General features: G+C 47.1%; 2 protein-coding genes and 1 long non-coding RNA gene across 8 annotated transcripts in view; 2 read left to right on the forward strand and 1 right to left on the reverse strand.

The window, feature by feature from the left end:
- LOC309646222 (S-adenosyl-L-methionine-dependent tRNA 4-demethylwyosine synthase TYW1) overlaps positions 1–8,258 on the forward strand; it is a 229,241-nt gene extending 220,983 nt beyond the window's left edge. The window contains exon 17 of the mRNA XM_082432337.1: positions 665–8,258. The gene's annotated coding sequence lies outside the window, so the exon portion shown is untranslated. The remainder of the gene's footprint in view (positions 1–664) is intronic.
- Positions 1–21,378, reverse strand: part of LOC309646299 — a 181,392-nt gene that overhangs the window by 49,565 nt on the left and 110,449 nt on the right. The window lies entirely within an intron of this gene.
- Positions 9,182–21,378, forward strand: part of CALN1 (calneuron 1) — a 477,883-nt gene continuing 465,686 nt past the window's right edge. For 3 of the 6 annotated variants that reach the window (XM_082432419.1, XM_082432431.1, XM_082432434.1), the window contains exon 1: positions 9,182–11,495. The gene's annotated coding sequence lies outside the window, so the exon portion shown is untranslated. The other 3 variants (XM_082432433.1, XM_082432426.1, XM_082432427.1) reach the window with 2 other exon arrangements.

Raw genomic sequence — 21,378 nt, forward strand, 5'->3', positions numbered from 1 at the left:
AAGGTACAGAAACATATTTGTGGGAGAAATATGTTTAAAAATTCTCATATTCAGAATACATAAAGAACTTTCAAAACCTAATAAGAAGGAAACAACCCTTTAAAATGGGTAAAATATATGAACACACACTTCACTAAGAACTCATATGCATAACAAATAAGCTTGTGAGTAAAAGATCAGTACATTAGTCTTTAGGGACATGCAAATTAAAACTACAATACACCCCCTGTAATTTATTATTTTAATTAGATTCTTTGCAAATGTTGATTTTATTTTTGGTACCCAATTATTCATGATACACTCACAATTCATCCCTGTATACCAGGGTGTCAAGATAACTATACTAATTGGAGGGGAATCAGTGGTGGGCAGTCATTTGAAGACAGGGGGACAGGCACCCTCACTAGGCTCTGAGGTGTCAAGGGCCTCCTCTGGGCTTGCTACCCTCATTGAGATGAATATGCCCAGAATGGCTGAGCTGCCCGTGTCATGTCCTGGTTATAGATGTTCTAGAGTTGTACTCAAATCATTCATTCATTCATTCATTTCTTGCCCAGAATGTGTGGGCTGCCCGTGTCATGTCCTGGTTACAGATGTTCTAGAGTTGTACTCAAATCATTCATTCACTCATTCATTCATTTATTTCCTGCCTATTCTATTCTAGGCAATGTGAGAGGCCCTGAGGATGTAAAGATGAATACCACACAATCCCCGTCTTAATGGAGCTTAGAAATGAATGGGTAAGATAAGGATGTAAGAAAAGAGTTTTGCTAACCTTTTCCACCTCCAGCTCCTAGTATGGTGTTTGGCACAGGGTAAGTGCTTAGCACCTTTGTGTGGAATGAATGAATGAACAAACGAATGAATAGTTTGAAGAGAAGCTGAAGGAGCAGCCCTAAATGATAGAGGCTGATCGTGTTTGAAGGCTGAGGGGCTTGGTTGTGCAGGCCCCCAGAGTGCTGACAGGCTCAGGCTGAGACGTGATATGGGCACATCCAGTAGAATTCCACTATCTGCAGGGGACCTGAGAGAGCTCCATCAGGAAGTGACTCACAGCACTACACTTCACCCAAGGGCCAGGCTTTGCCAGCTGAGGTCATTCCAGAATTCCTAGGGACTCCTAACCAACTCCACAGTAGATGCTCTTTTTCCATGTCCTTCCTATCTCTCTGTGGGAGCTGGGCTTGTCCAATTTTCACATAGTCTTGGGCATTTTGTGCAGGGGACATGTGCCATGAAACTCATTCCCTTGAATTCATGAAAATCGGCATTAACAGTGCGAAAAATAAAGCATTCTAGAGTAGTGAAACAAATAGAGTTATGCATCCGGAAGATCTGTGTTTGAGTCTTGCCTTGACCACTTTCCAACTGTGTGATCTTTAAGTGGAAAGTGGGATAAAATTATCTTTGTTCAACCATTCATGAAAGGTTTAAATTGGATAAGATCAATAGATTATTTCGGACAAAGTCTAACGTATGGTAAGAACCCAGTAATTGGTAGTGTCGCCAGAATTACCACTGGAAATACTGTATTGGGAGGGCTTGATTCCCCAAGTTTGGAGGAGTCAAGGAAGGACTTCTGGAATAAGTATTCCTTGAGGCAGGTCATGACGTAAGCATAGGAGTCATCCAGATGAACAAGTGGGGGAAGAATGTTCCAGGTTCCGGGTATAATGAGACTTGGGCAAAGTCGAGGATGGAAGAGGCCAGTGTGTTCAGGGGTCTGTATGGGCCAGAGTGCTGGGTGCCTGTGCAGAAGTGGCAAGAGGTGGTCTGGTGAAGGACTCAGTGCATGCAAGGCTGTGGGTGTCCTGCCCAAGAGCTGGGCTTTATCCTTGAAGGAAACAATGAGGTGTCATTACAGGGTTCTAAACTCTGTAGGTGCATGTTTTAAGATATTTTCCTGATAGCCTAGCTCTCCCAGGTCTTAGGGAGACCTTCACAACCCATCCACAGAGTTCAAACAAACAAACAAACAAACAAACATCTAAATCTTGGAAATAAGGCAAAAAAAGGACAACATCTTCTTTCAGCATCACACAGGGGCATTGCTGTGCAAGCCCCCCAAGCATTATTTAATTATAGGGGAATGTACCTTTGTTAGACTATTTCATTACTGGTTGAAAGCCCAGATACTATGGAGTTACCCGTTAACTCGATGTTTTGTTTTGTTTTTTCCTAGTGGAGAGACAATTGATTTTTACCTGGTAGGAACGATAAATCCAAATGTTAAGGCCTTATTGGACTATCAGGACATCAACCAGTTTTGTATCTAACCTAACAACTTTATTCTTTTTTTTAAAACCCAGTTCCTCAAATGCTTTTTAAATCAGCTTTACCCAATGCTCTGATCTTCTCATTAATAAGTTAAATAAGTCTTTGACGTGTTTTTTCATTCTATATTTGCATGATAACTGTGTTCACTTTTTGAAAGTCACACTTTGGCGTCAGTGTTTTAACCAAAAATCCCTGTGAAAGAGCAAGTGATGGAACTGGAAAGCCTGGAGCTGTTTTCTTAGTCTTTAGCCTTGGGATGCCCAGTCCCTGAGATCATTGGAAAGGTTACTCTGGGCATTAGTAGGGAGTATTGTGACTCAGGTTGGTACCCGGGGACCTCAGCAGCTGTGGTTGATGGTGAGGAGCAGCGAGCACAGGCACAGGGGAGCTGACTCCGCTCAGCATGGGTGAGAGGGGTTTGATTGGGGCCAGCATGGACTCTGGTCCAGCAGATGGGACAGGCAGGAGGATTCCCTGCAGCAGGTAGTATCAGAGTCAGACCCTAGTAGCGCCCCTCCCTGTATGTTGCTAGATGTAAATCTCTTGAAGGCAGGACTCGAGCCAATAGCTGGCCAACATCAGGGATACGAGATGCATCCAACCTCTTGTGGGAGGGTTAGCAAGGGTGTTCAGGCTGCAGGGACCCACATCCCAGTGGAGAACTGAAAACAAGGCCAAAGCACTGTCTTTCAGATCTGGCCAGTGGGTTAGGAGCAGGTGAGAGTGGGGAGACTACAGCTCAGAACTATAGCTCCTGGGGCTCAACCCCAGACCTGCCAGATATTGTGTCAGAGGCAAAGAAGATCGGCCTACACTGTCTCATTTGTCCTTTCATTTATTCATTCACCTAGTACAAGGATGTATTGCTGAGCAAATGCCAGGCTCAAGAGACCCAGGAGGTAGGAGGGTTTCCGTGACTACATTGATAGGACTAGCGAAGATGGCCCTGTCATGTCCCATCTTTCTACTGACCCATTTTGCCTGCCTTCCCTGCAGTGTGATTGGGAGCAGAAGAGCGGTATTATGCTTACGAAGACTAAATCGGACCTCATTAAGACGCCCTGAGTGGTGAACAACTGTCATTAACATTGAGCTCCTTTGCCCGCCCAACCTGTGTTGGGAGAATCCCTCCAATGATGTGTCAGTGCCTCGCCAATGCAAAGCTCAGGAATAAGCTTCTCCAGATGCCCTTGCGGCTGGAGGCAGGCATGTGACTGAGGCTCTGCCAGTCACAGGCACGCTGGACAAACTTCAGTTTGGAAGCATGTGACCCACAGAGGCAGGGACCACTTGGGCTCCACTTTGGCAAGGGTGGTGCAGAGACACCTGGCCTCCAAAAGCAGCATAGGTCCAGCCTGTGCCCGGTGATGGGGTGGGCGAGTTTCCCAGGGAGGCTCAGGGATAAACACCACTGACTGTTGGCAATCTCTCTCTAGTACTTGGCTCAGGCCAGTTGCCCTGAAGCCCTGAGGGTTTCCAGACCCATAATGGGCTCCTTCTCCAAAGAAGAGTCCAATTCAATACATCTGTCTCCATTTAGGCATTTATGTGAACCTCTAGGGAAGTTTCACACAAAAGAAATTCTGGGAAGCAGTTAGATAACCCTATGAGCTCTGTCTTGCCTCCTTCTTTAATAGAAATGTAGGATGATTAGTTATATTGGATCCCTTCCATCAGGAAGGGAACAGGGATTGGTTATCACTGAAATAGACCCTCATTCTGTATTTGCTTTCCCTGTTCACCAAGCTTCTGACAACATTATTTGTGGACTTACAGAAAGCCTAACTTACCATATAGTATCCCACAGAAGACTGTTCATTCATTCATTCATTCATTCATTAGTAAAGGAGCTCATTTACAGCAAAGGAGGTAAGGACATATTAAAAAAGACCTATGTTGTCTCTTGTACTGCCTGGCTTGGCTCAGGGTGTGCCTGGGACGGATTAAAGCAGTCACGAGATCTACCCTCAATGAACACCCTTCCAGAGTAGGTATATCAGATCTTTGAGTAGTCAGGATGTGCCGTGTTCCCATGGTCATTTCCCAATTCCATTCTGTGTGATTTATTCAGCAGATACTCTGGGCCAGATGCTTTATGTACCTTGTTGCACATATGCAGTTCTCACAACAGCCCATTTTCCATGTGACAAGACCAAGGGCCAGAGAGCATAAGTTATCCAAGACTACAAGCTAGTAGCTTCAGAGTTGGGCTTGAAACCCACCCATGCCCACGTTCTTTTCACTTCATTATGCCGCCTCCTTTCATAGGGAACTGAAGGGAATAATTCCTGCACTGCCTCTCATGGCTCTCCCTCTTCCCCCTCCTTACTCTTACTCTGACTTCAGAATTAGAGCCATAATCCACAGTCCCAAAGGACATTTGAGAGTATGGCACTACTTATGAGGTATCCAGTTAGGAAAAGGAGCACTGCCTTAGGTCACCTCCCCTTGACTGGGTTTAGACAATATTAAGGAAAGAGACTTCACAACTTATTATAAAGCTATAGTAATCAAAACTGGTATTGGCTGTGGTATAGCACAGCGAGCTCAGCTTGGTGCTCTGTGATTACCTAGATGGGTGGCGGGGGGGAAGGGAGGTCCAAGAGGGAGGGGATACATATGTATACATATAGCTGATTCACTTCATTGTACAGCAGAAACTAACACAACATTGTAAAACAATTATACTCCAATAAAAAGAATATATATATATAAACAAAAAACAAAAAAATGAAAAACAAAACAAGACAAAAAAACTGGTGCTGGCACAGGATAGACAGATAAACCAATGAAATAGAATCACAGATCCAGAAATAAACCCATATATCTATGGCCAGTGAATTTTTGGCAAGGGTATCAAGACCATTCAATGGGGAAAGAATAGTCTCTTCAACAAATGGATTGGGACAGCTGGAAATTCACATGAAAAAGAATGAAGTTAGGAGGAGAGGAGGCCAAAATGGTGGAGTAGGTGAACATACCTCCTCCCACGGACACACCGAAATTACAGCTACTTACAGAGCAACTACCTGTGAGAATGACCTAAAGACTAGCAGAAAAGATTTTCCACAAATAAGACATAAAGAAGGAACCACAAGAGATGGGTAGGAGGGGCAGAGACACGGTATGGGGAAGACCTACACCCCAGGCCAGTGACCCACAAACAGGAGAAATACCACAATTGTAGAGGTCTTCTCCAAGGAGCAAGGGTCTGAGCCCCACATTGGGATTCCCAGCCCAGGGGTCATGCACTGGGAATATGAGGCCCCAGAATGTCTGGCTTTGAAAACTAGTGGGCTTATGTTTGGGAGAGCCAGAAGGCTACTGGAAACAGAGAAAACACACTTAAAAAGTGCACACAAAATCTCACACACTCCGAGTCCCAGCCTAGAGGCAGTAGTTTGAAAGGAGCCTGTGTCAGACCCACTTGATGATCTTGGAGAACCTCCTGTAGAGGCAGGAGGCAGCTGGGGACAGAGATGCTGACAGCCGCCATTAGTGGAAGATGGTTCTACTGTCATAACACCAGTGGGCCAACACCAGCTCTAAGTCTCACCCCTGGGGCCAGGCAGACAACTGTGTGGGGACCTGGCCCTGCCTACCAGCAGGCTGGCATCAGCCCCAACCCCCCCTGGGCCAAGTAGACAGCTGTGCTTGGACCCAGTCCCACCAATCCTGACCACCCTCCACTCCCTGGGTCTGTGCAGCCAATTCTGCAGGAAGCCTACCTGGCCCTCCAGTGGGCCCACAGCTCTTGCATGAGGCACAGACTGGTTTGGGGGGCCAGCCCCACCTACCCACATGCCCACAGTAGTCAGCCCCACCACAACAGAAGGGTGCAGGCCCATGTTTTTTTCTAGGAGTTTTATGGTTTCAGGTCTTGCATTTAAGTCTTTAACCTACTTTGAGTTTATTTGTGTGTATGGTGTGAGAAAATAGTCCAGTTTTATTCTTTTGCATGTTGCTGTCCAGTTTTTCCAACACCATTTATTGAAGAGGCTGTCTTTTTTCCATTGTATATTCTTGCCTCCTTTGTTGTAGGTTAGTTGACCATATAAGTGTGGGTTTATTTCTGGGCTCTCTATTTTGTTCCTTTGATTTATGTTTGTTTATTTTCAGTACCATACTGTTTGATTATTGTAGCTTTGTAGTATAGTTTGAAATTGGGAAGGGTGACATAGGTTTTAGCAATTTTTTTTTTTTTTGGATATGTCTCCTAAGGCAAGAGAAACAAAAGCAAAAATAACAACTGTGACCACATCAAACTGAAAATCTTTTGCATAGTGAAGGAAGCTATCAACAAAATGAAAAGGCAGCCTACTGAATGGGAGAAGATATTTGCAAACAATATATCTGATAAGGGATTAATACCCAAAGTATAAAAAGAACTCATACAATTCAGCATTAAAAAAACCCAGCAGTGCAGTTAAAACTGTGCAGAGGATCTGAATAGACATTTTTCCCAAAGAAGACATGCAGATGGCCAACAGACACATGAATAAATGCTCAATATCACTAATCATCAGGGAAATGCAAGTCAAAACCACCATGAGATACCACTTCACACCTGTCAGAATGACTATTCTCAAAAAGACAAGAAATAACTAGTGTTGGTGAGGATGTGGAGAAAAGGGAGCCTTCGTGCCCTGTTGGCAGGAATGTAAATTGGTGCAGCCACTATAGAGAACAATATGGAATTTCCTTAAAAAATTAAAAATAGAGCTACCATTTGATCAGTAATTTCACTTCTGGGTATTTACCCACAGAAAACAAAAACACTAATTGGAAAAGATACATGCACCCCCATGTTCACTGCAGCATTATTTACAAAAGCCAAGACATGAAAGCAACCTAAGTGTCCATCAATAGATAAATGAATAAAGAAGATGTGGTACACATATACCATGGAATACTACACAGTCATACAAAAAATGAAATCTTGCCATTTGCAACAACATGGATGGATATAAAGGGTATTATATTAAGTGAAATAAGTCAGATAGAGAAAGACAGTTACCATACGATCTCACTTATATATGGAATCTAAAAAAAAAAACCCCAAACAAATGAATGAATATAACAAAACGGAGACAGACTCATAGATACAGAGAACAAATAGGTGTTTGCCAAGGGGGTGGGGGTCGAGGGGTGAAATAGATTAAGGGGATTAAGAGATGCAAACCTCCAGTTATAAAGTAAATAAGCCATGGGGAATGTAATATACAGCATAAGGAGAATGCTCAGTAGTATTGTAATTACTTTGTATGGGAACAGATGGTTACTAGACTTATCGTGGTGATCATTTCATAATATATGCAAATGTCAAATCACTATGTAGTACACCTGAAACTCAGATAATATTATACGTCAACTATATTTTGATTAAAAAAAAAGACCTCTGCCATGACTAGTCATTGGCTGGGAGCAGCCCAGCAGAAGCACAGCCTCCCTCTGTATGAATGTGACGGTAAATCCAGGTGGACCACAGCCAGGCTACCAGTCATTTATGCTACCTACACTAGGAGCCCTGAAAGGTGCATTTTCATGGCTGCCACACTGTTTGGCTGAGTTCCAGCCAATGGAATGTGGGCAGGACTGATGTGTGCCTCTTCTAGGTCTGGCCTATAAACGCTTTATGCTGATTTCTCCTTGTCTACTTGATATGCACAAGTATAGGAACCTTGGAGCCATGTGCTGAAGAACCAAAGATAGAAGAAGCTTGACCCACCACTTGAAGAAGAGCCACCCACCAATCAGAAACACTCATTTAGGGCATCCCTTAAGTGAGAAAGTTCTATTGTGTTTTTAAAAAAGAAAAGAGAAAGGAAAAGAATGAATTTGGACCCCTACCTCTACAAAAATCAACTCAAAATGGATCAAAGACCTAAGTATAAGAGCTAAAACCATAAAACTCTTAGAAGAAAGCATAGGAGTAAATATTCATGACCTTGGATTTGGCAATGGATTCTTAGATATGGCAGAAATAGTGCAAGCAACAAAAGAAAAAATAGATAAATTGGACTTCATTAAAATTTAAAATTTTTGTGCAACAAAGAACATTATCAAGTAAATGAAAAGACAGCCTACAGAATGGGAGAAAATATTGGCAAATCATATGTCCGATAAAGATCTGGAATATATAAAGAACACTTACAGTTCAACAGCAAAGGACAACCAATTTAAAAATGGGTGAAGGCACCCTAACACCATACACAAAAATAAACTCAAAATGGATTAAAGACCTAAATGTAAGGCCAGACACTATAAAACTCTTAGAGGAAAACATAGGCAGAACACTCTATGACATAAATCATAGCAGGATCATTTTTGACCCACCTCCTAGAGTAAGGGAAATAAAAACAAAAACAAATGGGACCTAATAAAACTTAAAAGCTTTTACACAGCAAAGGAAACCATAAACAAGACAAAAAGACAACCCTAAGAGTGGGAGAAAATATTTGCAAATGAAGCAACTGACAAAGAATTAATCTCCAAAATACAAGCAGCTCATGCAGCTCAATATCATAAAAACAAACAACCCAATCCAAAAAATGGGCAGAAGACCTAAATAGACATTTCTCCAAAGAAGACATACAGATGGCCAACAAATACGTGAAAAGATACTCAATATCACTAATCATTAGAGAAATGCAAATGAAAACCACAATGAGGTATCACCTCACACTGGTCAGAATGGCCATCATCAAAAAATCTAGAAACAATAAATGCTGGAGAGGGTGTGGAGAAAAGGGAACCCTCTTGCACTGTTGGTGGGAATGTAAATTGGTACAGCCACTATGGAGAACAGGATGGAGGTTCCTTAAAAAACTAAAAAGAGAACTACCATATGACACAGCAATCCCACTACTGGGCATATACCCTAAAACCATAATTCAAAAAGAGACATGTACCACAATGTTCACTGCAGCTCTATTTACAATAGCCAGGACATGGAAGCAACCTAGGTGTCCATCGACAGATGAATGGATAAAGAAGATGTGGCACATATATACAATGGAATATTACTCAGCCATAAAAAGGAATGAAATTGAGTTATTTGTAAGTGAGGTGGATGGACCTAGAATCTGTCATACAGAGTGAAGTAAGTCAGAAAGAGAAAAACAAATACCGTATGCTAACGCATATATATGGAGTTTAAAAAAGTGGCACTGATGGCAGGGCAGGAATAAAGACGCAGACGTAGAGAATGGACTTGAGGGCACAAGGGGGAAGGGGAAGCTGGGATGAAGTGAGAGAGTGGCATGGACATATATACACTACCAAATGTAAAATGGATGGCTAGTGGGAAGCTGCTGCATAGCACAGGGAGATCAGCTCGGTGCTTTGTGACGACCTAGAGGGGTGGGATAGGGAGGGTGGGAGGGAGGCTCAAGAGGGAGGGGATATGCGGATATATGTATACATATAGCTGATTCACTTTGTTGTACAGCAGAAACTAACACAACATTGTAAAGCATTTATACTCGAATAAAGATGTGAAAAAAAAAATGGGTGAAGGATTTGAATAGACATTTCTTCAAAGAAGATGGCCAACAAGCAGGTGAAAAGATGCTCAACATCATTAGTCATTAAAGAAATGCAAATCAAAACCTCAATGAGATTGCACTTCACAGTCACAATGATGACTATTAAGAAAAAAATAAGTGTTGGTGAGAATGTGGAGAATTTGGAACTCGTGTACATTACTGGTGGGAATGTAAAATGGTTCAGTCACTGAAGAAAACATTGGTGATTCCTCAAAAAGTTAAACATAAGGGCTTCCCTGGTGGTGCAGTGGTTGAGAATCTGCCTGCCAATGCAGGGAACACGGGTTCGACCCCTGGTCTGGGAAGATCCCACATGCCGCGGGGCAACTAAGCCCCGTGCGCTATAACTAGTGAGCCTGTGCTCTACAGCCCGCAAGCCACAACTACTGAGCCTGCGTGCCTAGAACCAGTGCTCCACAACAAGAGAAGCCACCACAATGAGAAGCCCATGCACCGCAACGAAGAGTAGCCTCCGTTCAGCACAACTAGAGAAACCCCGCACGTAGCAACGAAGACCCAACACAGCCATAAATAAATAAATTAAATAAATAAAAATTTTTTAAAAAGCTAGACATAGAATTACCATGTGACCCAGCAATTCCACTCTTAGATCTATACCCCAAAGAAATGAAAACAAGTACTCAAATAAGTGTACCTGAATGTTTACAGTAGCACTATTCACAGTCACCGAAAGGTAGAAAGCCAAATATGCATCAATGGATGAATGGATAAAAATATTGTGGTGTATGCATACATGAAGTACTATTTGGTTATAAAAAGGAATGAAGTACTGATACTTCGTACAACAATGTAGATGAACCTTGAAAACATTATGCTAAGTGAAAGAGACCAGACACAAAAGGTCACGTATTATACAATTACATTTATATGAAATATCCAGAATAGGCAAATTCATAGAGGTGGAACACAGATTGTGGTTGTCTGGGGCTGGAGGTGGGAAGGAAGTAACTGCTTAATAGGTATAAGATTTCCTTTTGTGGTCATGAAAATATTTTGCAACTAGATAGAGATGGTGGTTGCATAACATAGTGGGTGTATTAAATGCTACTGAATTCTTCGCTTTAAAAAGGTTAACTTTATTTTGTGTGAATTTTACATCAGTAAAATATATATTGGAAAAAAAAAAAGGATTAGAGGGAGCCAACAGCCAGTCCCGTAGCGGAGGACTCTACCCAGGGTGCGTGGCAGGTGGGGTGAGGCAGGAAGTGCAGCTCAGATTTAAGCAGCAGCTTAACCAGGAGCGTGTCCAGAAGGAGATGCACCCTCACCTGCCTGGGTGGTTGGCGCTCTGCAAGGGGCTCCTTGGGTCAACCCGCTGATCCTACAGCTTCTCGCGAGTTAATCTGAGCCTCTGGAGGTTTTATCAGGCTCTCTCCAGCTCCTCCTCCACCTGCCTGGCCGGCCAGAGGGCCCTGGCCAGGCTCCAGGGAGCTCGCGGCTCACTTCTCCGTCCTGCAGCCCAAGCAGCCAGCCTCGCCAGGGTCTGGCACACCTTCAGTGGGTTCCAAGGGGCCAGGCCGGGGCCAGCTCTGGAGTGGGGCTCCCCAGCTCTGCAGACACTGCAAATCCTTCTTCTTAGCACAGCTGGCAGGATTGGGACCACTTTGGCAGCTCTGGGAAAAGGGCTTGGGACCACCTCCAGGAACACCGGTAAGTGATAGGCTCTGAGATCTGGGGCCTCACCAGGGGAATAGACTGGCTCTCACACGTTTGAGGTGTATGTGACCCACACTGATCTCCTCACCTTAGACCCACAAGAGGGCTTTAGCTGTTTTCTGGGGGTAAAGGCGGGGGTATCTCATGGACATGCTTCTGGCTAACTTCTACTTGATCTTCAGAGCTTAACACAGACATCACATTCTGCAGGAAGCCTTCCCAGGCCCTAAGGTGCCCTTTCTCTGTGTCCACAAGGCATCTGGCACTTCCTCTGTGGCATTTTCTATACTCGATTATAAATGTCATACGCTAGCCGGTGGACTCCCTTGTTGCTGGGTGCCGTCTTCCGGGGGTCCTCTGACCTCCACATCAGTGACCCTGTCGGTGTCTTGGGTGCCTGCTATTGATCTGGGGAAGGAGGGCTAGTCCCTTCTCTTAATTTGCCAGGCAAGTACCTGTTCACTCTTGTGTGCAAATGTACGCGCGCACACACACACACACACCCTCAAGGAAAGTTCAGTCTCAATCCAGGTGCCTGTGATAGACTCTAAACTGTACAGAACTGGGGTGGCAATGGGCCGAGTGATGAGCATTATAAGCTCAAATCCTTGCACCACACCAGGCATGGATCTCCCTGACCGGACCTTTAGGGCGTTGACCCCCAAGTAGATGTCCTCTTGGTTGACCAGATCTCCCACTTGGACCTGTTTCTCGTCCTCATTCTTCTCCATTTTGCTTTTCTCCTTTCCCGGGTGGGAGCTGTTCCCTCCGTTGGGGCGTCCCGGCTCCTCATCAGTATTAGAGTCCCCATGCATTTTATTGCTGCTCAGAGTCAGGGGGAGACTTGGAGCCTGGAAGTCAGACAAGAGAAAGGAGGGGACCCTGACCTCCGGGGGGGGAAGCTTGCTTTTTCTTTTTGTTCCTCTATGATCACTCCAAACTCTTTTTTTAAAATGACAAATCACTTATACTGCAAGTGTTAATCTCCTGCCCACAGACTTCAATGATCTACACACAAGATTCATGTCTTCCTGCTGACATAATTTTTGGACTTTATTATGCTGGAAGAGTGTCTGTCTCTTTCCCAACCTTGACTGTGACATTACAAAACCCGCTTCTATTGATTTGACCTTGGAGAGCTCTGTTTTCAAATCCCACTTCTCATTTCCCCCGGTTGCAGCAATTAGGGCTGGGGGTGAGTGGAAAGCTGTTAGTCTTGGTGCAGATAGACACAGGCCAGGTCTTAAAACTCAAGTTTTGGGCTGGGAGGAGCCAGGCCACTGGCAGATGCAGGAGGTCATGGCTATAGCCTTCCATACGAGTGAGTAAGACACAGCCCCTGGGCTCAATAGCACACAGTCTAGTGTGTGTTTGGGAGCAGAGAGGCCCCTGGGAATTCAAAATGTGGTGTAATAAGTCTAAAAGGAAAGTACATGTTGCTTTGAGAGCACAGAGGATGGGAGCCTAACCTTGTGCATGAAGGAAGGCTTCCTGGATGAGGTGATGTCTGAGTTGGGCCATGAATAGCAAAACAAAAGTTATCCAGGAGCATATCCATCTGCACCATGATCCCCAAATTCTCTCCTCTCTCTCAAGTTCTGGAGACACTAGAGAGGCATCTGAGATGCCCTCCTGTGCTTTGTCCGGGTTAATTTGGTTTGATAACCTTCAGAAGCATTAGCTGGACCGAGGCAGCCATGGCTATTCCTCTCCGACGCTAGGCAGATGTGGAGACCTCTAGAGGGACTGGAGGTTCTTGGAAAGCCTTGGGGTTGCCATATGTGGTACCACTCCTGATTTCTGTCCAGGAGAGTCTCAGGTATGAGATGAATCCGAGTTTGGGTCATAGGATATTAGTGGTTTCTACTCTCAGCACCTTTGCTATGTGATGGCATCCGTCCCAAGGACTAAAACATATGAATCCAAGTGGGAGCCATAAGCCATCCTCACAGTGACTGTTCCTCCTGTGGCTGAGGAAGGGGGCTGGAGATACTGCTCTAACTTTGCTTGAGTGGTGTACTTCCCAAAGCTGGAGTCGTTCAGGCTACAATGTCACCCGGGACAGCCGCGACTGGAGAGTCTAGAGCAGGCTTTGCTCTGCCAAATTCAATGAACAGTCTCAGATGGGCTAAGGAAAACTTAGCTTAAGGGCTTGGTGGGACCTTGGCCACATGAAACAGAAGGCAAGATGAAAAAGCCAGGAATATGTGGGATTAGCACGCAGGGATGGGCTAGCAGTGGGATGCCCTTGGGGTGGATGTGCCTAATATTGCTATTTGGCTACTATTATAATATGAATTCAAGGGAGGGACTCTTTTTCTTCTTCTTCTTCTTACTGTTGAGGGGGCTTGAGGTCTAGGTGGGCTGGGGGATGAGAATATACAAAATAGGGATGGCGTTTTTATTATTTTGCAAAGTAATATTAGTCGTACTTTACCCTAGCTATCAGCTGTGTCCCTGAGTCCAATTGCATACAGAACCCAATAAAAGAGATACCTATCTATTCATGGCTATACAAAGACACAACAGAGCCTCGACATTACTGGTTTTCAGGGTGGAAGGGGAACCATGTAAGCATTTACCCCTTCTGCACAGCTACCCTGGGGTAGTGGTGGGGGCGCCGTTTGATGTAACCAACAATGAGGTAGGGACTCAGTAAGAGATCAGATCTGTCCCATTCCCAACCAGTTTGGACTCAGCAATCTCAGGTTCTTGCATGTTTTTTCCTTTAAGCTTATAGTGATCTTCTACTCTAATCCTGCAGTGATCTTCCTTACTCCACTCTGAGCTGTCCTTGGATCCTTGGAGTTCTCTGAGTTCCTAGAAGAAATGGTAGTTGGCTCCAGGGTGGTCTTTTATCTCCGGAAAATGTGCTAGTTCTTGAACCTGAGAAGGCAGATGACGGGGGTCCGGTCTTGATCTCCAAAGACAGCCTGCCCACACAGGTGCTGAGCCCCTGTGGCCCAGCCTCTGCCCCAACTGGCTCGGCAGGTGGGGCGCAAGCAGGCTGGGTCCTCCAGAAGAGACTCAGGGCCCAGTCACCTTAGTGCCTGGTCACAGTTTATAAAGAAGCGGGCGGTGGAGAAGGAGGCTTTTGCCAGGCTCTTATTGGCAATAAATCAAATAAATTTTTATGGCAGTGACCCTTGGATGGCGGCATTTGGAAAGATTCCCTCTGTGTTTTCCAACTTTCAAAGATGAGTGTGCATTAGTTGTGTCGAAATTGCAGGAAATTAACAAGGACTCCGGCCAGGGAAACCTCAGAGTGGACTAAGGTGGCTGGACTGGAGAGAGCCGCGTGGGGGTCTTTTGTTTTGGGGGTGGGTGGGTGCTTTGGGCATCCTAGCAGCTCCCATCCCATTCCCCACTCAAGCTTCCTTGCACGGCTCCTATCTCTTGGCCGGAAAAGACCCTGGTTGCAAGGCTGGCTGGTGGCAATTCATGCCCCTGACAGGGCTGCCCTTTGCCTGGAATCTCACCGCTTGACTGTAGCCCTCTCTCCACGGTGGGTTTTCTGTGTTTGGAGCCAGGATACTGGGGCCGTGGACATTGCTCTGCTTCACTTCTTCTGGCCTCAGCCTGTGTCTGTACACACACGCTTGTCTGACTGGTTTGTTTTCTTAGAAGCCAATGGTTTTATTGTTGAGTTTGGCATCTCGTCCAGCTATGAGATAGGAGAGGAAGTTCGGTCTTTGAACGTCGGTAGATGGCCTTGCTAAGTGACAGCAGTGTGATTTAGGGAAATGACACTGACGCTCGCTCACATACGCCTTACCCAGAGCACCCTGCGGGGCTGCTCTACTCCTAGAGGCTTGGACAGTGCGGCCAACTGTGCTGATGCCCAAGGTCAGGTGGACAGAACGAGGCTATCCGTCAAGCTGTGAGCCACTCATCACCTTCAGAAAGTTCACCTGAGGATGTCGCCCCACCTCCCCAGGCCGCTGCGTTAGCCAGTGAGCCGCTTGGGGACCTAACATCTGCCCAGGCTGCACCTCTGTGTCTGGATTTAGAGCGGCTCCTGAGGCCCTAGCCCTCCGTGTTCTGGGAACAGATTCCACTACTAACTCCTCGCATGTCCAGTTCATGCTCTGAGTCTGTCGTGCCCTCTCATAAGGTGTTTGTGGCACCAGGTGTGCCACCCTCTCGGCCCAGGGAGTGGGACAGAGAGAAGGAAGGAGGAAGGAGAGGGGAACTGGAGAGGGAAGAATCTGGCCGTTTGGAGAGAACAAAGCAGGCTGCCGTTTCTGCTCTTTGCAAATCCTCTGAGCCCTTGAACTGCAGGGCAGTGAAGCAGAACTCAGATTCACCAGGGATTCAGGAAAGCAAAGCTCTGTGCCCTGTAGTGGGGGATGGGGGGCAGAGCAACATCTGTACCAGGTCCACATCCACCAGGTAAATGTGGCCGTGGAGGCTGATCTGTGATATGTTAGGGAGCTGGGCATAAGAGCAGATCAGGAAGTTAGAGCCGGGATTCAAGAGGAGACTTCAGCCAAGACCTTACGTTTATACAGTTGATCCCACGGGCTCACAGAAATCTCCTGGGGCAGTAAGCTTGGGGATTTTCATCTCTGCTTTACCACCGGAGGAATGAGGTGGATGTCTTTTTGCCTTCGTGGGAGAAGGCTGTATGTTGGCGCTTGGACTTTGGTGCTTTGTAAGCTGGTGGCTCCAAATCTTGCACGCCTGCACCCCATACACATGGGAGCCATGCCGTGTTGGAGCACTTTCCCTTTAAATTGGGACCCTATACATTTACTTTGATTTGGCAACCCATGGGCAAGGCTACAGGAGCAGAGGCCTCTTGTTCTTGCATTGAGGGGGCGTGTCTAGCCTACTTCTGAGGGCAAGGACACAGTGAAACCACTCTAGAAAATTTGACTAATGTGCGGAAAACGAGAAAATTAGTAAATCATTGCTTGTGGTTTATTCCAACAAAGAAGACAACTATTTACTTACTGAGCAGACTTTCCCTTGATTATAGGCCATTAGTGGCTCCCAGATCGTTGACATTTGATTCGAAATTCATAGGTGTGAGTTTTACAAAGTTTGCATTTTACACCAGGGAGCTAAGCTCGCTTAGTTTGTTAATGTGGAAGTATATACTCTAGTTCATCTGAAACAGAATTTGTGGGACTACCTTGTACGAGGCACTAAGGATAGGAGGACACCTGTTGGTACTCTTACGGAGCAGGAGGCAGTCATGTGGCTGTACAGGGTGGTAATTGCCCCCGGGGAGGTAGGTACCCTTCTCTGCCTGGGGGAAGCTGGGAGGAAAGGTGATCCTTGGGGTGACATCAGGGTCGGGTCTTGAGGGATAAGTAGGAGTTCACTAGGGCAGCAAGGAAGGACATTCCAGGATGAAGGAACAGCAGTGCTAAGGCTCCATGTGTGAAGCTGGCCTCTTCTGGGAGTTGCAAGTGGTTGCGTGCGGCTGGAGCTGATTGATGTGCGTTAGGAGGGGACCTGGGAGGAGATGAGAGGGGGATGAAAGGTAGATTGGTGCCACCAGTTTACAAAGGACCTTTTAGATAGAATAAGGAGTTTGATCTTACCCACAGACCACGGGTAACAAATGTTTTGTATTTTAGACCCACTGATCCAACCGTGCTCCGACTGTCAAGCCTTGTTCACGTTTCCTTCATTGCTTACTTGGATTGTACCACAGATTCCTTAGAGAATGCATATTGATGAAGGATCGTTTAGGTACATCTCACGATCCAGCTTAGCCCCATAACAGCTTCCTGTCTCCTTTACCGTGAAGCACACAGGCCGCGCGGGTGTCCCTTGATTACTTACTTCTCCATCTGACCGTGAACCAGTGTCTCCGCTTGGTCAGTGTTGGCATCCTGCTTGCCTGGTGCCTGGTACCCTAGAGCCTGTTCTGTCTGTCGGGAGCAATCCCTCTCCTGTCACATCATCAACACCTACTTATTCACCAGGTCCCACCTCAGGAGCCTTCCCCAATTCCTGCAGAGTAAATCAGTCCTCAGATGAGAGCTGGCCATCGCCCTGGGCATTTCTTGTTCTTTGCCCTTGTTCCCTTTTGCAATTGCTTGATATTTGTCTTTCTCAAGTTCCTGAGCTCCCCAAAGGCTGGGCTGCATCTCCCCTACCTGCCACCATATCTCTGGTGCCTAGCAGGACACCAGGCATTACTGGTGAATGGAGGGAGGGGGATTCATTTAGAAATTTCTCGTAGGAGATCAGCTGAGGGAGAAAAGGGCTTGCGTGAAGCCGGTGACAGTGCGGATGGAGAGGAGAGGGCTGCGTAGGGCCATATCTCTAGGGTAGCACACGCTGACCATGCTGGATGTGGTGTCCTGGAAAACTGGGCAGAGGTCAAGATGATGTAATGGGCTGCAAAAACATTTTGCCTCCACATTCTTACCCCTGCCCGAGGAACAATTCTGTCTTGCTCTCTGTTCTCAGATCAGAACCCCAAGGGGATGAAATGAGAGATGAATTAAGGAGCTCCAATGCCCTAATAGCCTACACGGTCCAAGTTCCAAAATACTGATGAAACGTACTAAGATTTACTCAATGAACCTAATGTAGCATCTACCAGTAAGCAGAACGATCATGTGTAAGTTACCCTGAGTTCTTCCCTGTAGGGCTGGCGTTCAGTTCAGTTCTGAGGTTGACTTCCTAAGTTGCCCCTGAAGAATCTTTTGTTTTGAATTCAGTAGCTCTAAAATTAGACCAGGAGTATTTTTTTCTTTTTGATATCTGTAAATTTGGTGTAATAAATGACAAATATGTAACATAAGGATATGCCAGTGGGCTCCAACATGAGGAACAATCTTAAAACTTTCCGCTCCCTCGTAATTTCTTTTAACCTGCAAATGTTAACATTGATTTCCAAAACGTGTGGTATGTGCCAGAATGTTCAGATTCTGACTTGAACATGACTATCAGAACACTCCAATTTGGGATCTCCAAGGAAAATTCTTGTCCAATCAGGAAAACAAAACCACACTAGCTATTTCAAACAGATGGTATTTAACACAGAGGATTAATTACACAGGAACTGGAAAGCTGAAACAATCCAAGAATTAATCACTGTGAGAACAGCTACCATCTCTAGGGCTGGGGAACACAAGAGAAGAGGTGGTCTTACCTGGCCTAAGAGAGGCCCTGACGGAGGCATCAACCCAGCAGGACTGCCACAGTGGAGGGGACACGGCGGTTGGGGTGGAGTGTGGATGGCTGGTGGGTGGTCTGAGTGCACGGGGACATGACCCAGCTGCCGGCACCTCTGCGAGGCGGGCAAAGCTGGTGCTGGACCTCGGAAGGGGTGCAGTGAGGCTGGTCTCAGCAGTAACGAAGGAGGCTGGGGGTGGGAGCCGTCCCTCTGCGCTCTCTCTCTCCTGGCTTTCCCATCTGCCTCCTTTGGCTGAACCGCTGGAGGCCAGGGGGCAGGGGTGCCTGGGAAGAGTGGTCTAGAGAGCCCGGTCCCAGCGTGGCAGAGCATCTGCGACTGGCCTGTGCCGAGGGGCCAGGGTGGGTGACCAGATTCACAAAAACAGATTTGGGGACAGGCCAATTTCGAGGCTCCACGGAATCACTCCCACCGTCTAAAGAGTGAGGCCTCCTGAGTTGTATTCTGGTAAGCTTATCTTGCAAAAGTCAGATAAAGTTAAGCTCCTGCAGATAGGAATGAAGGGGGGGGACATTCTCATTTGTCAATCACTGGAGAAGAGGCAGGTCATCGTTTGGGCCAAAGGAGCAGAAACGTGGACCTCAGACAGGTGGGGAGGGACCACCCTTCTCCTTAGGCCATGGTCTCTTCCGTTTGGACTCGGAGAAGTCAGGATCTTCCCAAGGGCACTTCCCCATGGTGGGGGCCTCAGATGACCTCCCCTCCTAAGGGCCCACCGGGGGCTTTGGTGGAGCTGAGTAAGCCACTGTCTCTGCCCCAGGGGCCTAGATCCTGTCACTGTCTGCGTTCATAGCCCTTTGTTCTGAGGAAAGACATGTATTGCGGCATCACGGGGCACCAAGGGCCATGGGGCCATGGCGCTGGCAGCTGTGGTCCCATGGGGAGAGTACTCCAGGGGTCCCCGAGTGAGGGGTATCGAGGCCACTGTCCCTCCCCAGGGAAGCACTCCCTTTGCTGCCAGTCTCAAAGATGTGGGGCTTGATTTTATTAATGAAAACTGGGGAAAAGACCCCAAGGATCTGATAGTAGGAATGGAGCTTGGAATTCCCTTGTCCCCTCTAGATACTTCCTTGTCATGTGGCTTTTCTTGGACGTGTCTCTGCTGTGCCAGCTCTGTCAACCCCAGAGGCCACCTTCCTCAGAGATGCCCCGAGGGCCAGAGGGCTCTGGGACTGTGAGTCTGTGGGGACACTTTTTGTGCCTGGCACACATCTCCCACCTCAGCCCCCAGCCCCGATCTCCCCGTTTTTCTTGGTCACTCTCATTCAAGGCAAGAGAAGATGCCATATGCAAGTCTCCCCGGAGGACGGAGACAGGAAGTTACATGGAGCTGATGTCTAAGCAGGTGATAGCAGGGTCTTTGCTAAGAAGGTTTTTATTGCCAGGGTGCTTGAGGGCACTGGCCTCTGAGGGTGAGAGGAGGGTGCCAGGCAGGGGTAAAGTGGGTGTGGGAAATGTGGGGAGAGACTGGAGCTGTCAGTGATTTTACCTGAGGCTCGGCTGGAATTGCAAGCACTTGCTTCCTGACCTTTGCCAGCCCGAGCTGGCTGTGCGCAGGACCCATGGCTCAGAGGAGAAGCTGCGATCAGGGAGAGTGTGTCCGCCCCACTCCATCCCTCATTGACTCGGAGGCCTTTGGAGATAATCCCACACAGTGTTTTTCTAGATTTTTTTTTTTAACGGATGCCCTCTGCAGTGTGCCGTCCCCGTCAGCCGAGGAGAAGATGTGGTCCAGCTTGGTGTTTGGATGATGGAGCGTGCTTTCTGAGAGTCCCCACGTCTCCCTCCTTGCTTCCCCTCTCGGGGAAGGGCGCTGGCTCAGTTCAACCCTGTCATTTTACAAATGAGAAAATCCAGGCTCAAGATGGGGAGAGGGTCGCATCTGTGCTTGTAGCAGAGCTGGGCAGGATCTGAGGTTCACCCACATCCCGCCGCTCAACTCCCCTCCCCCTCCCCCCGCCCCTGAGGGCTGGGCCCTGAGTCTGCTGAGCCCCAATTGGCCGGATTTCTTTTGGGTGCTTACTGGGAGAAAATGATATTAAAAGTATCACACTAGGTGCTGCTATATCAGCTGAAGTGTCACAGAGAAAATCAACTCTTGTAAGGATGCCAAGCCCAGGATAGGTAAGTGTGAGGATGAGACAGGGAGGTCTTATCCAAGGTGAGGCTTCACGAATAGACAGCAGGAGCAGGTGGAGAGAGGCCGTGTGGCCAGGGGGGCTCTGGGGGTCTTGGTCTTGAATTGAGACTCTCCCTGGCATAGAGCCCTGCTCCTGGACAGGCAGCATAGAGACAGGGACCCCCCGTCCCCCCACCCCTTGGCTCATACCTCCACCGCCTTTCCCTAGGCTCCCTTCTGGCTGTGCTCTGTGTTACAACTGTTTCCCTTATTGATCTACCTGTAAAATACAGGTATAGGGACAGGACGTCTGGCTGGCTGCGGGTCATGTGCCTTTGTACCTGGGGGTCTGGAAGATGGGCATGTGTGCGCACCTAGATCGGTGTGTGTGTACTTGGGCAGGCATGTGTGTGCATGGGCAGGGGTGTGTGTGTACCTGGGCAGACGTTTGTACATGTGCAGGTACATGTGTGTGTGCATGGGCAGGCATGCATGTGTACCTGGACAGATACGTGTGTATATGGGCAGGGGTGTGTGTACAGCGTACACGGTAGCTGTCACCCAGCCGTCCTTTCAGGAAGGAAGCACACGGCAGAGCC

This window comes from Balaenoptera physalus (assembly GCF_965194825.1).
Source record: "Balaenoptera physalus genome assembly, chromosome: 16".
NCBI classification, from domain to species: domain Eukaryota; kingdom Metazoa; phylum Chordata; class Mammalia; order Artiodactyla; family Balaenopteridae; genus Balaenoptera; species Balaenoptera physalus.